We start from the raw sequence: 17,780 nt of genomic DNA, 5'->3' as shown, positions 1-17,780 counted from the left end.
GGGTTTTAAGCATTTCATTCCAATTAAAATGTTCATGGTTGTGGGAAATTATGGGGGGATCAGACAATATTTGGGCCAAACCAGAACTATTTAATGACACTGGACACTGAGATTCATAAATGTTGAAGCTTTAGAACTGTTAAAATTGTCTGTGAGCAGGTAAATCTCCTCCTTCCCCCAGCAGCTCCCCCAGGGCAGTAACCCAGAGCCTCCCCCACCACCACACGGACCGAGGCTGAAAGTCCATCTGATGGCAACTCAGGGGCCTGTGGAATGTGCTGGGATCTCAGCCTGGGCCCTAGTGGGGCAGGTGCCCCTGTAACACAACCACTCCCAGCAAGGCCTGCCCCCATTTTCTCCCTGTTTGTCAGTCCAGGCAGAGAGACCAGGGACTGCGGGGAGACCAAGCTCCTGTCCCCCAGGTGAGGGTTGGGGCCCAATGGCCGAGGGCAGCGGGTGTGCGGGGAGCTCGCACTAGGGGCTGCAGGGTACCTGGTGTGGGATAAACAGAGACCTCTCAGGCCACTTGCCCATTGCGGCTGCAGGAGGGGATGTGGGGACAGACTGAGGAGGCCTGGGGCAGTCTGGGAAGCCGCCATTGGGGACAAGGAGAGGGAATTCAGCTGTGGTGGGGGAGCCGTGCTGGGCAGAGATGCTGCTGCTGATGCAGCTAGTTACCCGGGTCCAGCGTTGCAGCACTTTAACAACGTGGTTAATAGACATTGCAGCTCAGCGGAGGGAAGTGCTGATCCTTTGCTGGTCTCCGTGGGGCTTGAGATTTTCAGGCATCGTTCAAACACCTTTCCCCTGCGGCTGTCTCAGGTACCTGGATCTTCACTCAGCATTGCAGAGCAGAGCAGATTCAGTGCTTTGGTTCAGGGTTACAGGAAGGAAAAAGACTGGAATGGTGCATATCGTATCTGTCATTTCTCTGCCCGGGCCCTGGGGATGTACCGTGTGCAGCTGGTTACATAGAGACATTCAGTCAGACAGCTGGGGTGGCATTTTTGTGCTCTGCCCCTTTCTCAGTAAATTGAGACTTTTCAGGGTCAGGACACTGACTCATTCGCTTTCTGGGGCTACTTGCTCAGCGTCTGCTCAGAGCTCAGCACCATGAGGCCCTCGTCCTCCATAGACTGTAATGCGAAGAGACACACAGGCATTGTAGAGATGGGGAAACTGAGGCAGAGAGAGGGGTGGTTCAGTAGGCCCCTATTCAGTGACTGCAAGGGCCAGTGCAGACCTTAGCAGCAGCCAGGCAAGTCCTGAGCTCCAGCCAGAGCCGCATCGCAGCTTTAATGGTCCTAAGGTGCTTTGCCAGGGTGCAGGATATAAGAGATGCAGCTTCACCCTGGCCACACCCCTCTAGTCCTTTCCACCCCTCCCTCCTCCAGCCTGTCCCTGCCTCAACCCCACTCCCTCCCGCCCCTCCCAGGGGTGCTCCCTGTGCCTGCAGCTGCTGGGGAGGAGGCACAAACAGCCGTTCTAGCCGGCACAGGAGCCAGAGCACACTGAGGGGCTGGATCCAAATGTCAAGAATCTCTTTTGATTTAGGGTCCTAATTTGGGTACTGACCTAAGTGCTGAGGGGCTGGTTCTCCAAGGGGCTGGGCACCGCAGCGCCCACTGACTCCAGTTCCTGCTGTGGATGCAGCTGGAACACGTGCCCTGGAGTCCCGAATTTTGAAGAGGTGTTTCAAGACATACAGAATTAGGCCATTGTTTAAAATTTAGGCCTTACCGATTTGCCCATTGTGATGTTACTGAAATGAACTGTGACTGTATAGATCATTGTTGCAACCAACGTCCTAGAGCTGCACCAAATATTATACAAAGAAGGTCAAGTAAGGTGTCTATGAAAAGGTTGTAATTTGCTGGTTATGGTTATGCTATCTGTATGTGTGTATCGTTTTTGTATTTGAAGTTATGAATAGTGGCTATCTGCTTGTTTCTCAATGTGTTTGATTTTAAGTAGCATCAGTGAAGCATTTGGTCAGCTTCTTGAGAAAGGACTCTTCTGAGTAAGTGCCAGATCAAGAAACACTTAACTGACAGTGGACCTTGGGAGACTCAATCCACTTCTGAGGAGCCTTCCTGGGAACGTTCAAGGTAGCATGTTAGCACAGAGGGCCCACCCCATCAGCCAGTGAATTCTGTTAAGCAAGAGAATTCCGGGTTTAATCCTGAAGGACAAGAAGGAAAGAGAGGACTGAATTTTGCAAAGGGAAGCCACAGGTTAACCCTAAAATACCCAAACTCCAATGATATTGAGCCAAGGGTGGGGCATGACAAACATGATTGTAAATGGACCCTTGCAATGAATGTGTTGTTAATGTTAATGCTAATTTTTGTAACTAATGTGTTGCTATTGCCAAGAACTGTAACAATGTACAATGTGCCTAATCTTTTGGAAAATCCCTTGAACATGTTGGAAAGAATACATGAAAACACACTTTATGTTAAAGGGCCTTGCTATACTGATGTTTCACAGTTAATGCCTGGAAACAGTATTGGAATTTTTCACAGGGGAAAATACATTCCAGACCTGATGTGCTGTATGAAAGGGGAAACTGAGGCACACTACCATATTGCTTTCATGGCTAAATGCCAAAAGTCCTGTACTATGAACAACATCAATATCTACATTGGTTTAATGTTAATTGGGTTCCAAACATTGGCCAAAGCTGGTATGGATAAAGTAGCTGTTTTCTTTAGCTCTTGGCAAGATCACATGAAACATACAGGAACCATGCTGCAAAAGCTAATCAAGTTATACCTTGAGTTTGTAAAGAGATTCATTCATGTTATTGAAAATGACTTTGATAAACCATTTCGGTTATACACTGGTACGGCCTCTAGCCCAACACTAGCTGTAGTGAAACAGACCCAAGGAAAGGGGGCTCTTGGGATGCAGTCAGCGATGTTTTGTCATCCCTTCCTGCATCAATTTTGCGTTGGGGGTGTGACGTTATTGATATAAATGGGAACCATATAGAACATGGGTTGCAACCAAGGTCCTGTGGTGGCACCAAATCCTAAGTAAAGGGGGTCATATAAGGTGTCTAAGACCAGGTTCTGGGTTGCTGGTTATGATTATGCTGTCTGTATGTCTGTGTATCATTTTGTAGTTGAAGTTATAAGTATTGGCTCTGTACTGTCTGTTATTTGGTATTATGCTCTGCCTCTGGGAAGTGTCCCAGACAAGCTGATGTCAGCCCTGCATAGCTGGCTTGATGACCCATTAAGGGCCATCAGCTACACAATTGACCCATGGAGAGAAGGCAGACACGCCTTGTGACTCAGCAAAGTATGCAGAAACTTGTCCATGTGACTGCAAACTCCATTTTGGCTGTAAGTTTCACCGTGAGGACAAAGGGATTCTTACACCTGGAAAAGTCTATATAAGGCTGATGCATCATCTCCATCTTGTCTTCAATCCTGCTTCTGACCTCTGGAGGGATTTTGCTACAAACTGAAGCTCTACTCAAGGGACTGACTGACCCATCCCAGCGGGGGATGTATTCCAGAGACTTAAATTGAACCTGCAGTTTACTCCAGCACTGCTGCAAGCCTGAACTAAGAACTTTGCCATTACTGTATGTAATTGATTCCATTTAACCAATTCTACCTCTCTTCTCTACCTTTTTCCCTTTGTACATAAACCTTTAGATTTTAGATTCTAAAGGATTGGCAACAGCGTGATTTGTGGGTAAGATCTAATGTGTATATTGACCTGGGGCTGGGGCTTGGTCCTTTGGGATTGAGAGAACCTTTTTCTTTTATTGGGGTGTTGGTTTTCATAACCATTCATCCCCAGGACGAGTGCACTGGTGGTGATACTGGGAGACTGGAGTGTCTAAGGAAATTGCTTGTGTGACTTGTGGTTAGCCAGTGGGGTGAGACCAAAGTCCTTTTTGTCTGGCTGGTTTGGTTTACCTTAGAGGTGGAAAAACCCCAGCCTAGGGCTGTGACTGCCCTGTTTAAGCAATTGGTCCTGATTTGGCACTCTCAGTTGGGTCCCGCCAGAATCGCTCTGTCACACTACCCCCTACCTGTCCCCTGGCTGCCCCAACCCTTAGCCACACCCCCGCCCCCAGACAGACCCCCGGGACTCCCACGCCCCATCCAACCACTCCCCGCCCCCAGACAGACCCCCCACCAGAACTCCTGACCTATCCAACCCGCCCCCAGCCCCCAGCCCCCCCCCCGGGGATTCCCCTACCATGCCCAGGCCGGTCAGACGCTGGCTCCACAGGGACGCAAAACATGGTGCCGGGCTGCTGTGCACACAGCCCCTTCCCCGCAGAGTGCTGAGGCAGTGAGCGAGGGAGCTGCGGGATGGGCAGCGGCGGAGGTTCACACTTCTGGGAGCTGCAGAACCTGAGCGTGGTGAGTGGGGAGCCAGGGGGCCTGCCTGCCCAGGCTCCGGCCCGGTGCCCCCTCAGGCTGCGGCCTGGTGCCGGCTCCTGCAGCGGATACATGCAGGCAGCGGGCCTCATGCACCCCCCAGCTTCTCCCTTGCCGCACTCCGGCTCTGCAGCTCCCGGGAGTGTGAGCTGCCACCGCCCCTCCTGCATCAGGCTCAGGGCCCCGTGACCCAGAGGCTCACGCTCCCGGGAGCCGCAGAACCTGAGCGCGGTGAGGGAGGAGCCAGGGGGCGCGCCTGCCTCCAGTCTGGGGTCCCAGCCACCGGCCCCGCTTCACTCAGCCGGCCGCGCATGCTGACCAGGGCCGGCAGCCGGCAGGGGCGGCTCTAGGAATTTGGCCGCCCCAAGCAGTCATGCCTGCGGGAGGTGCACCGGAGCCCTGAGAACAGCGGACCTCCCGCAGGCATGACTGTGGAAGGTCCGCCGGATCCGCCTACTGCCCTCCAGGGAAAATGCCGCCCCACGCGCGCGCTTGGCGCGCTGGGGTCTGGAGCCGGCCCTGGCAGCCGGGACCCTGGCTGGCAGCCACTTGCTAGGCAACATCGGCTCGCGTGCCAAAGGTGGCACGCGTGCCGTAGGTTGCCGACCCCTCACCTAATACAAGTACTGTAGTGCAATCTCTTTATCATGAAGATGGAACTTACAAATATAGACTTATGCACAAAAAAAACTGCATTCAAAAATAAAACAATGTGAATTTTAGAGCCTACAAGTCCACTCAGTCCTATTTCTTGTTCAGCCAATCACTCAGACACACAAGATTGTTTACATGTTCAGGAGACAATACTGCCCACTTTGATTACAATGTCACCTGAAAGTGAGAACAGATGTTTGCATGGCACTGTTGTTGACAGCATTGCAAGTTATTTATGTGTCAGGTGCGCTAAAGCGTCATATGTTCCGTCATGCTTCAACCACAATTCCAGAGGAAATGCGTCCATGCTGATGCCGGGTTCAATAATGATCCAAAGCAGTGCAGATGGAAGCATATTCATTTTCACTATCTGAGTCAGATGCTACCAGCAGAAGGTTGATTTTCTTTTTTGGTGGTTTGGGTTCTGTAGTTTCCACATTGGAGCGTTCCTCTTTTAAGACTTCTGAAAGCATGCTCCAGACCCCATCCTCTCAGATTTTCAAAGGCACTTCAGATTCTTAAACCTTGGGTCAAGTGCTGTAGCTATCTTTAGAAATCTCACATTGGTACCTTCTTTGCATTTTGTCAAATCTGCAGTGAAAGTCTTCTTAAAACAAACAACATGTGCTGGGTCATTGTCTGAGACAGCTATAATATGAAATACATGGCAGAAGGTGGATAAAACAGAGCAGGAGACATATAATTCTCCCCCAAGGAGTTCAGTCACGAATTTTTAACACATTATTTTTTAACATCAGCATGGAAGCATGTCCTCTAGAATGGTGGCCGAAGCATGAAGTGGCATACAAATGTTTAGCATATCTGGCACGTAAATACCTTGCAACGCTGGCAACAACAGTACCATGCAAATGTCTGTTCTCACTTTCAGGTGACATTGTAAATATTAAGCAGGCAGCATTATCTCCTGTAAACATAAACAAACTTGTTTGTCTTAGTGACTGGCTGAACAAGAAGTAGGACTGAGTGGACTTGTAGGCTCTGAAGTTTTACATTGTTTTGTTTTTGAGTGCAGTTATGTAACAAAAAAAATCTACATTTGTGAGTTGTGCTTTCACGATAAAGAGATTACACTTCAGTACTTGTATGAGTGAAAAATACTGTATCTTTTATCATTTTTACAGTGCAAATATTTGTAATATAAAGTGAGCACTGTACATTTTGTATTCTGTGTTGTAATTGAAATAAAATATATTTGAAAAATGTAGAAAAACATCCAAAATATTTAATAAATTTCAATTGATATTCTATTGTTTAACAGTGTGATTAAAACTGCAATTAAATGTGATTAATTTTTTGAGTTAATCACGTGAGTTAACTGCGATTATTCGTCAGCCCTAATTACAAGGGTTGATGTGTAAAAGTCAGGTTTCATTCCAAAAGAAATAAAAGATAAAAACGCAAGCTAACACGTAACTTACCAAGTTAAGTGAACTTGAAAGCAAAAGGCTTTGTCTCACCATATACTACAGCAGTCTGTACTAGCAGAAAAGCCTCCCAGATAGGACCACTGCTCCCTAAGTTCAATTATGCTTTTTTTTGTCTTTTGAGCATTGTTGCTGCTGTGAGCAGAGATGGAAGGAGAGAAAGGTGAGGTGGAGGCCACTGTCTCTCATTCTCATATCACTCTCCCCTCTTTGAGAATTACCCCAGCTGGGGTGCAGGCAACAAGCAGTTTCTCTTGTGGACGTGAAAGCTGAACCGTTCCTGTGATGAAATGTACATTTCTTATTCACACCTTCCCCCACTGCTGGAGAATGACAGCTTAAGCAGTGATAGCTGGAGCCAGTGTGTCTTTGTCTCTGAACAACTGGCTTGTGGGTGTTACCCAGAATTACAGCATATTTCAATAATAATTGTACAGTAGAATCTCATAACTTCACATATAGTGTTGTTATATATTTATTTCAACAGGATAATGATGTTCAGTAGATTATGACTTTTCAAATGCTATCTCACAAGGCATACGTTGTACAAAATTTATCATAATCTTGTAAAAGGGGTGAACATAATAGTATAAACCGTCACAGTTTTCTGTGAATGCCAGCTGCCTCACTGCCACTTTAGGCACCTGTAAGTCCTGTTGTGACCCCTCCACCCAAGGTGCTGGTTATGCAGCCCCATTCCAGTGTGTCCGTCTCTTCCCCCACCCCAAATATTCCACCTTCCTTCCTACTTCTTTTTGCCTTCTACCTAACTGGCTTTAGAGAGTCAGGATCTAATTTCCCCTCACAACACTGACCCGTCGGTGGTGTGGCTAGCAAAGAAAACTGGGCCACAGCACTCCCATGTTGCTGACAGATTGCCAGGTCCCAGCGTGGCCCAGTAGCTTTGTACCAGGCATTCCTCACAGCACGTGGTTTTTCACTGCTGGCCAGGTCTCCAGCTGGTGTGAATCTGCACAGCTTCACTGGCGTCAATGGGGCCAGATCCCCGGCTGGTGTAACTCAGATGCTCTACGGGAGTCAGTGGGGGATACACCAGGTCACAGCAGCTGAGAACCTGGCCCAACTTGTGCTGTAGCCTGTGGTTATCCAGCAACTGAAAGGTTTGATTTGTAAAGCCCTATAGAGTCGTTAGACACCCAGCTCCCATGGCCTGCCGGTCGGGGTTAGATAGCTAATAGCCAGCTGTCACTTCTGCCTTGGAGTAACTCTCCCGAGATTGCTTTGGGTCAGACTCCCAGTGAAAATGAAGCTTTGTCCAATTATTTGATGTTTTACATGAATGGTTCTTTCTTTGGGGGAGAAAAAACAAACAAAACCAGATCCCACATAAAGAGCTCTAAACCCCACTTTGTGTGACTTAAAAGCCTTTTCTAAATCTTAAAACAGATTGTGTGTGTGTGTGTGTGTGTGTGTGTGTGAGAGAGAGAGAGAGAGAGAGAGAGAGAGAGAGAGAGAACTAGTCCACACAGTTGATTTAGGAAATGTCATTTATGGAGTCACTCCTGATCTCCAACTGTGACTTGACCATGGTCATACAGGATCCCCATTGAGCCATCCAAGATGGATTTAGCTCATAATCTCTTCCAAGGTATCTGCCCCCCCCCCTTCATTATTGTTTATATTGCAGGACTGTTTAGGAGCCATTGTTTTTGCTGCTTTTCTCTGAACTAGCCTCTCAGGAGATCGTTTGCAGAGTCTTTGTAGCCGGGTTGGTCCCAGGGTATTAGAGACAAGGTGGGTGAGGCCATATCTTTTATTGGACCAACCTCTGTTGAGGGGAGAGACAAGTTTTCGAGCCACACAGAGCTCTTCTTCCGGTCTTGTTCTGGCAGGAAATCGGCACAGTTCTGATTTCCTTAGCACCAAGCAATGCAGCGGGCAGAGTTGTAGGACAGAGATCTTTACTGCACATGCACAGGGGCCAGGCTCACTTGCTGAGGGCTGTGCCTGTCTGGTAGCAGCATCTTGCCTTCCTGAGACCCAGGTGTCGAACCATATTTGCTCCGTCCTGAAATCTGACCCTTTATCTCCAGTTCCACCTCTCATTCTACAGTTCTAGAATCGCGGTGCTCCAGCCTCACCCCCGGGACAAGATGAAAATACGAACGGTCCAGGTAGTCCAGTACCCCAGCCCCTGCTGTAGTAGTCCCCTATTCCATCTAGTATAATATCCCATTGTCAGTGCCAATCCATAACGCACTAGGCCAGTTGAGCAATGCTCTACATGGGGCAAAGAGTTTCCTTCCTGACTCACATATTGGACCAGTTTATGACCAGTTTATGCCCTGAAGCATGAGGTTTGACCCCCTCCCCCCCCCACACATCTCCCCAGATCTAAATTGCTTGTTACACACATAACAAACAGATCCACTGGGGAAACTGGAGGTGCTGTGATTGTGGGGACATTCTGTCACTTCTCTTGCAATTTTCTACAGGATTCCAATGACTTTCATTACAAATATGAGACATCAAGTGATCTTGTTTTCACAGCCAGGATGATCTGTTTAATCTATGTCGTGGCATGAACCTAGCCTTGCACAAAACTACCTTCAGCCAAAGTACAACAGCAGCGGCAAAGGTGTGAACTCAACCATCCCCCAAATCATGGTAGTGAGACGTACTGTTAGTAGGTGGTTGTGGTCAGGAAAATGACCTCTCTCTAAGTGATATCTGTAATAACATACTCCCCTTACTAGCTCCTGTATTAGGAGTTAGCAACACTTAGTCATGTGGTCTGCTACAGACCACCTAAACAGGAAGAAGAGGTAGATGAGGCTTTTTTTAAATAACTAACAAAATCATCCAAAGCACAGGACTTGGTGGTGATGGGGGACTTCAACTACCCAGACATCTGTCAGGAAAACAACACAGCAGGGCACAGATTGTCCGATAAGCTCTTGGAATGTATTGGAGACAATTGGAGAGGCTGTTCTAGATTTGATTTTGACAAACAGGGAGGAACTGGTTGAGAATTTGAAAGTGGAAGACAGCTTGGGTGAAAGGGATCATGAAACGGTCGAGTTCATGATTCTAAGGAATGGTAGGAGGGAAAATGGCAAAATAAAGATGATGGATTTCAACAAGCCAGACTTTAGCAAACTCAGGGAGTTGGTAGGTAAGATCCCATGGGAAGCGAGTCTCAGGGGAAAACCAACTGAAGACAGTTGGCAGTTTTTCAAAGAGACATTATTAAGGGCGCAAGAGCAAACTATACTACTGCATAGGAAAGATAGGAAGCATGACAAGAGACCACTCTGGCTTAACCAGGAGATCTTCAATTAGCTAAAAAGCAAGAAAGAGTCCTACAAAAAGTGGAAACTAGGTCAAATGACAAAGGACGAATATCAACAAATGACACAAGTCTGTAAGGGCAACATTAGAAAGGCCAAAGCACAAAATGAGATCAAACTAGCTAGAGACATGAAGGGTAACATGTCATCCCTTTGCCTTAGGCTCTGCCCCTCAGCTCACATGCAGCCTGCTCCACTCTCAAACAGCCCTGCTTGATTTTCTTCTGCAAAGCTACTCCCTGGCCTTGCTCACTGGGCCAACCATCCCATAGGCCTCCTGCTTCCAAAGGCCTCTCCCCAGGACCCTGCTCTTCTCCATGCAGCAGCTCAATGAATGATGCTGCCCACAGTGGGCTGCTTCTTTTATTCTCTATATCCCGCCCCCTGACTTCCCAGAAGGCTTTGCTCTCAGCCTCATAGTTCCTCTGGTTACTACAACTCCCAGAATGCCTTGCCAAAATCTGTAAGACTGTCCTTGAAGGGCCAGAATATCTCACTACAGCCCCCTCCTTGGCAGCCTAGAGGCCTGTGTGGGACATGGAGGGGGTTCCCTTCTCAGCCATAGGACTAGGGTTGCCAGATCCCAGATGTCCAGTTTTCAACCAGAACGGCTGGTCGAAAAGGGGCCTTGGAGCAGGCTCCAGTCAGCACCGCTGTTAAAAGTCTGGTCGGCAGTTCCCGGAAGCGGCTGGCATGTCCAGCTCGTAAGCGCAGGGACCAGGGCCCTGCCCCCAGCGCCAGCTCCACAGCTCCCATTAGCTGGGAACTGCCTAGGAGCCACCTGAAGTAAGCACTGCCTACGCCTCTCCCTGCACCTCAACCCCCTGCCCCAGCCCTGAGACCCTCCTGCACCCAAACTCCCTCCCAGAGCCAGCACCCCTCCCTCCTCCCACACCACAATGCCCAGGCCCTATGCCCCCTCCTACACTCCAAACCCCTTGGCCCCAGTGCAGAGCCCCCTCCTTCACCCCAACGCCTCATCCCCAGCCCCACCCCAGGGCCCACACCACCCAGCTGGACCCCTCACCCCCCCCCACATGCCAAACCCCTGCCTTAGTCCTGAGCCCCGTCCCGCACCCCAAATCCCTCATCCCCAGCCCCACCCCACAGCCCCAGCTGGAGCCCTCACTCCCCCACCAGCCACCAACCCCCCTGCCTCAGCCTGGTGAAAATGAGTGAGGGTGGGGAGAGCGAGCAACGAAGGGAGGGGGGAATGGAGTGAGCAGGATGTGGGGCCTAAGGGAAGGGGCAGGGCAAGGGTGCAGTGGCGGGCAAGGGTGTTCCATTTTCTGCAGTCAGAAAGTTGGCAACGTACATATGGCTGGTCTCTCATAGAATCACAGAAGATTAGGGTTGGAAGAGACCTCAGGAAGGCATCAAGTGCAATCCCCTACTTAAAGCAGGACCAACCCCCTACTTAAAGCAGGACCAATCCCCAACTTAATCATCCCAGCCAGGCTTTGTCAAGCCTGACCTTAAAAACCTCTAAGGAAGGAGATTCCAGCACCTCCCTAGGTAACCGATTCCAGTGCTTCACCGTCCTCCTAGTGAAATAGTGTTTCCTAATATCCAACCTAGACCTCCCCCACTGCAACTTGAGACCATTGCTCCTTGTTCTGTCATCTGCCACTGCTGAGAACAGTCTAGATCCATCCTCTTTGGAACCCCCTTCAGGTAGTTGAAGGCAGCTATCAAATCCCCCCTCATTCTTCTCTTCTGCAGGCTAAACAATCCCAGTTCCCTCAGCCTCTCCTCATAAATCAGGTGCCCCAGCCCCCTAATCATTTTTGTCGCCCTCTGCTGGACTCTCCCCAATTTGTCCACATCCTTTCTGTAGTGGGGGGCCCAAAACTGGACACAGTACTCCAGGTGTGGCCTCACCAGTGCTGCCTCAAGGGCATGCTGAGGCCCATTGGATAAGGGGGGAGGGAGGGAGGGAGGAATCTCACCTCTCCAGGGAACTGATGTAACCCATTGGGTCGGGGTTATGTGTCATCCCCCCATTCCACATCTCATCCACAGATGCTATGAGTCTGCTTCAGTCCAACCTCCTGAGCCAGGCTCTTTAGCACAGGAGGGCTCCGGTGCAATCCCTGGTGTCAGCCAAGACGGCGTCTGTTACAGGTGCCCTGGGGACACACAGAGGCCTCCCAGGCTGATTTGATCCTTGTGTCAGTGTGTGACACCCCATGCTCTCCCAGGGCTGCTGATCCAGCCTTAAATCCCCTGTAACTCTGGGATCCTTCCCTGTTTTTTCTCCCCCACTCAGGTGCCTCATCCAAACTCTCCATAGTCCCCCATGTGGCCCAGGTCCATGCCAGCCGCAATGCCACAGCCCTGCTGCCCATCTCCATCCGCTCCCTGGACCCGGCCTGGGAATACTTCTACATCTCGTGGGACTTTGCCTCACGGAACCGTCCCATTCTGGTGTTCGTAGTGGATCGGTGCCAGGGGGCTGCCCACCGATGGTGGGAGTCCCCCTGCCAGCTCATGCTTGACGTGGCGCGAGTACAAGCAGCGGGCAGACGTGACCCGCAGAACGGCTCCTGGTGCTGCAGGGCCTGCGGAGTGAGGACACTGGCACCTACCGGGTAACAGTGAAGGGCCCCAACGGAGAGACCTCTGCAGACGTGAACCTGACGGTGACAGACGGTAACACATGGGGGGAGGAGGGCATTTAGACTGCGGGATGGGGAATGGATGTATGAGAAGGGCTCTCAACTGGGAGTCAGGATGCTGGGTTCTATTTGCTAGGTCTGGAAGGGGGGATGGGATCTAGTGGGAGCCAGGACTCCTGGGTTCTTTCCCCAGCTCTGGGAGGGGAGTGGGGTCTAGTGGTTAGAACAGGGGAGCTCCAAGTCAGGACACCTGGGTTCCATTCCAGCTTGGGCATGAGGGAGCTTGGTCTAGTGGGTTGGGGCTGGGAGCCAGGACTTCTGCTCCCACCTGTGCTAGAACCTCTCTCGCCTTTTCATTGCTGATGCTCCCAATGGCCTCAATTGCAGCAGGAGCAGCGTGGGGAGGACTCAGTGTTGGCAACTCCGTCCGGCTGGGCTTCAGTGGCCTGGTTCTCTGCCTCCTGGGGCTGATAGTAGCAGAGGTGAGTGATCCCTGGGGCAGCTTTTGTCACTCTGTGGGACAGGCTAGAATGTGGGACATCACTGGGGCGTAGGGGTGGTGAGTGCTGGAGAACATCACAGTGACCAAGGCTTTGTCTATGTAGTGGATGGGACATGTCATTCTGCATGAACTGTGATAGGCTGGGGCCTGATATTGCTGCAGCTGACTGGATGGGAATGGGCTGGAGGAAGGTGGCAGCAATTGCCCCATCCCATCATTCCCATGAACGGTGCGGGGGGAGGGGTGCATATCACTCCTGCCCTATTAGCAGGAATAGGACCTGCTCGAGGTGGGGTGTGTGGGTTGGGGGGGGGTGCTAGGCCATGGCCCCTTGCTGGGACACATCTCCCCTGTTGCTCCCATAGAAGAGTGTGGGGTGCACATGTACCATCAGTCCCTCTCCTATGATGCCCCACCATCTCCACACCCCCTCAGTGAGTGGAGGCAATGCATTATTGAGGGGGAGGGATAGCTCAATGGTTTGAGCATTGGCCTGCTAAACCCAGGGGCTTGGACTAGATACCTCCTGAGGTCCCTTCCAACCCTGATATTCTATGATTCTAGGCCTCAGCCATGGTGCATTATGGGAGATGTAGTCCAGCTGGGGACGTCAGCCCCTAGAGGAGAAAGGGGACTTGACATGACTAAACAACTCCCAGGAGGCCTGTGGCAGCAGCATTTCCAAATCAGAACAGTGGTTTTTATGGACTTTCACTTTTTTTACTAAAAGAAATGAAAATTTTCACACAAAGCCACCACTTTTTGAAAATAAATAAAGTTGAAACCCCCAATTGTCAGTTGAAAGGCCGTTTTGATGTACAATTTTTGACCACCCGGCCTTTCACCCCTGCCCTGTTTGAGGATTGTTTTTCTCTTCCCCAGTTTGTATCCAGTCACCAGCACACGGTGAGGCACCAGGACTTTGCATGAGCCTTCAGTCAGGAAGAAACCTCTTCTTCCTGGCTCCCTTCCTCACAGTGTTTGATGGGGGATGCTGCAGTGAGACAATACTGTAAGAAAGGGAGTGATTCCCTGCTGACCCACTCAGGGGTGAATAGTTTCCAGCATAAACACTGACTGCCTCCTTAGTTTGGCTTGATCACAACTATAAATAGCACCCACAGTTATAAACCCAGCCAGGCCCTGCTTAATAATCTACCTGGCTGGTTCACACACAAGTGAGTTCCACATCTCCCTTCAAGAAATACTGTTTCCTCGCAGTAGTTTAATAGGAGGCCAATGCCAAGTGCTTTTGAAAACACTACGCTAAGGCCTTGTGTTGACTAGGATATAAAGTGTGATGTTCACTAACTAGCACATGCTAGTAGCCCTGTGTAGACATGTCAATGTGCCTTTTACAGGTGTGAAAACAGTTGAATTAAAACTTCTTTGCACAGGAACGTTCCCCTGGTATAAGCTAAGGTGTGAGTTTAAACCAATTTACTGACATAACTCCTGTGTGGACACTCTTATTCTGGAATAAGGGAGTTATAGTTACACTGGCATATCAGTCTAAGGCCTTGTCTACACGGGCAAATTAAAGCGTGGTAACTTGCTCGCTCATGGGTGTGAAAAATCACACACCCTCGAGTTCAGCAAGTCTGAGCGCTGTAAAGCGCTTATGTGAATTCCATGTACCAAAAACCTGATATCTGGTCAGTAGTTTATTTTTTTTTTAAAAAAATGGGTCCATTTTGAAACACAGCCAACTTCAACATTTTTCACAAAGAAGTTTTCTATTTTTCAAACAGCTCTAATTCATTTTCAGGTAGACATGATTTTATCAATATTTCTTTTGTCATGGAGAAAAGAACTGACACATTGTAAAACATTTTATTTTGAAGTTCATTCTTCATATTCAGGGCCGGCTCCAGGCACCAGCCAAGCAAGCTCGTGCTTGGGGCGGCATATTCTAGGGGGTGTCATTCCACCCAAACCTAGGGCAGCATGGCAGGTTTATTTTGGTTCCCCGATCTAGCCACCCTGTAGGGGGCGGAGGAGGGGAGCGCCCTGCAGCAAACTCAGCAGGGCAGCCCGCATCCTTCCCTCCCCGCTGACCGGAGCAGCGCTGAGCCCTTCCGGCAGGCAGCACAGCAGTCAGGGAAGCAGGGCGAGTGCCCCGCTGAAGCACTGGCCACCCCTCTTCTTTCTCCTCCCCCCCCCCCGCTCCCTCCTTCTCCCTCCCACTAGACCGGGTGCGCACGCTGCAGCACAGGGAGTCCCCCTGCACCCTGACTCCGGCCGCCCTGTAGGGTTTTTTTGTTTTGTTTTTTTCCCCTGCTTTGCTGCTCCGGACGGTTTTTGGGTTTTTTTTTGCTTGGGGCGGCAAAAAAGCCAGAGCCGGCCCTGTTCATATTGCAAATATATATGTTTGGCTGTTAGCGTAAGAGTCAGGGAAACAAACATTTGTTTAAATGCAATAGAAAAATGTAATAAATGGTTTATTAAAATTGTAGAAAAGTAGGAATTAAAAGTAATACAGTTAGAAAAGAGGGAATGAACATATTAAAGTGCAATAACTTATGGACAAAATATATTAAATGTAGCACCTAGAATACATCCATTTGTCACATCAAAACAGTGTCATGGCTTTTTTTTTAAAAATTGCATAGCATAAATGGCAGACCAGACATTAATTTAACAAAATACTGTCCCGGATAGAAACTCATTTCAGTAGTTCTATGGATACTGTTGGAAAATAGGTTTCTGGATTTTAAAAAAAATTATTCAATTGTATAAAATCCATAGGTCTTAAAAAATGTGTTCTGAAGAACAATAGTTTTTAGATTTGTTAATACTGAATAACAAGAAATGTCTGGCTCTTATACAGCATTTTTTCTCAGTTGATCTCAAACATTTCACAGAGGAGGTCAGCATTTTACAGATCGGGAAACTGAAGCACGAGCTGTCACCTCCAAGTTTTGGTCAGCTATGGCGTGCAGTCCCGTTCCAGCCAGGAAAGGCTGAGGCCTGAGGTAGACACTTAGACCTGTGTTGAAGACTGTTTTACATGTGCTTGGTAGCATACTGCTTTCTTATCCACAAGAAAAAGTTTGTTGCTTGATTTACTGTAAAGGAGTTACAGTACAAAGATGATTATTCCTATTATGCTCACGACTGGTGAGCAACACTACAGTGGTTTAATGCTCCAAGACAAACACTGACCACAAACCAGATTCTGCTCTCACACTAGCATAGAGCCAGAAAGACCCCACTACAGCCAATGGGGCCAGTGCCTGATTCCGATCTCTGGGAACCTTCTCTCTGCATAGCCACTGATGTGGCCCTTATCACTGCAGTGTCTGAGCACCTCACCCACAGGTAGGGTCACCCTTATTTCACAGTCACAGGGTAGATGCAGTGCCTGGCCCAGGGTCACTCAGGGAGTCCCAGACCAATGCTTTACCCATTAGATCACCCTCCTGATTGCTCAGAGTCAGAGGAGCTGCTGCAGGGACATGGCAGAATCCTGGGGTCTTGGCAGAGCAATTGGTACCTGCCTCTGGAGGAGAGAAGGGTCGCTCACCTCTTCAGACACTTTGTCCTCCTGGGCCCTGCCCTTCACCAATAGGTCCTTGCTCCTGCATGGCCTGATCTACTTGATGTTCGTTTGTCTGGCCGGGAAGAGGCTGGAGCTCTGTGTTGTTGCTTGCTGGAAGCTCAGAGCTTTGCCTTCTTCTGCAGCACTGGGACTGCACAGATTTCTTCAACACTATCACCACCACTATCGCTATCACTATCCCCACCACTATCACCAATGCCAGTTGAAAGTCCATGAGCCCTGCAATCAAACAGAGTGAGACGAGCATTAGGCCAGCAGCAGCTCCCATTGCTATGGATCAACAGAGAAACACCCACCCAGTTTTCTCCATGTCCCAGACCATGCCAAGCCACCACCATCCCTCCTGTTCTCTGTCCAGTTTTGTCTCTGGACTTTGCCTCTTTTCCTCAATTTGTTTCTTTTCTGGGTCTTAATTTTCTTTCTTGTTGTTATCCTCATCAGCAACTCTTTCTTGCTTTGTGGCATCTCAGCAAGAGCCTGAGTCCGTAGAGAGCCTGAAACAATCACTGTCTGTGCTGAGGTGGTGACACATGGACAGAATGTACCCGTGTCCACACCCTACACACTATTGTAATAATCTTTGTACAAAGTATGCCTTGGCAGGTATCATTTGAAAACTCATAATCTGCCTGTTGTCATTTTCCTGGTAAAATGTGTGGCAACATTGTGATGTGAAGTTTTAAGATTTCTCCACCACCTGCTGGTGTTAACACCTGTTCCAAACTGAGATGGGCAAACAGGTCTGGCTTAAGCAAAAGAATGTGTGTTCTGCTTGATTTTCATTTACACTGTAAATAGAGTCATCAAGGAGGAAGGGACAAAAAGAAGCAAGGAACATCCTTCCCCTAGACTTTTTGTCCCTGGTACCCAGCTGGAAATGTTTTTCAAGAGGGGGACTGAAAATATAAAAAGGAGGGACAATCACCCCAAGGCACCCCTATCTCTCTCGCTGCTCAGCACATTCATGGCACCTGAAACAATAAAGGAAGCATTCCTTGGATTCTGGGCAAAGGGGTCCTGACCCAAGACATTTGGTCAGTCAGACTGCTGACGGCACGTGATGAGAAAACTTGGCTTTGAATTTAACACAATTTAAGTTAGGCACCAGTTGTGTTTTTATCCTTTTTTCATGTAACCATTTCTGACTTTCATACCTCATGATTTGTACTTGCTTAAAAATCTCTTTGTAGTTCGTTAAACTTGTTTTATCTAATCCAGTGTGGTGAAATTGAAGGGTCTGGGAAATGCCATTGGGGGTGGCAAGTTGTATGTATATTATTTC

General features: G+C 49.0%; 1 pseudogene; it reads right to left on the bottom strand.

Annotated features, from left to right (window-relative positions):
• LOC120383895 overlaps window positions 1–17,780 on the bottom strand; it is a 379,520-nt pseudogene that overhangs the window by 125,641 nt on the left and 236,099 nt on the right.

Source organism: Mauremys reevesii, linkage group 15, assembly GCF_016161935.1.
Source record: "Mauremys reevesii isolate NIE-2019 linkage group 15, ASM1616193v1, whole genome shotgun sequence".
Taxonomy (NCBI): domain Eukaryota; kingdom Metazoa; phylum Chordata; order Testudines; family Geoemydidae; genus Mauremys; species Mauremys reevesii.
The sequence above is the reverse complement of the archived record's forward strand: the minus strand, read 5'-3'. Positions and strand labels throughout refer to the sequence as shown.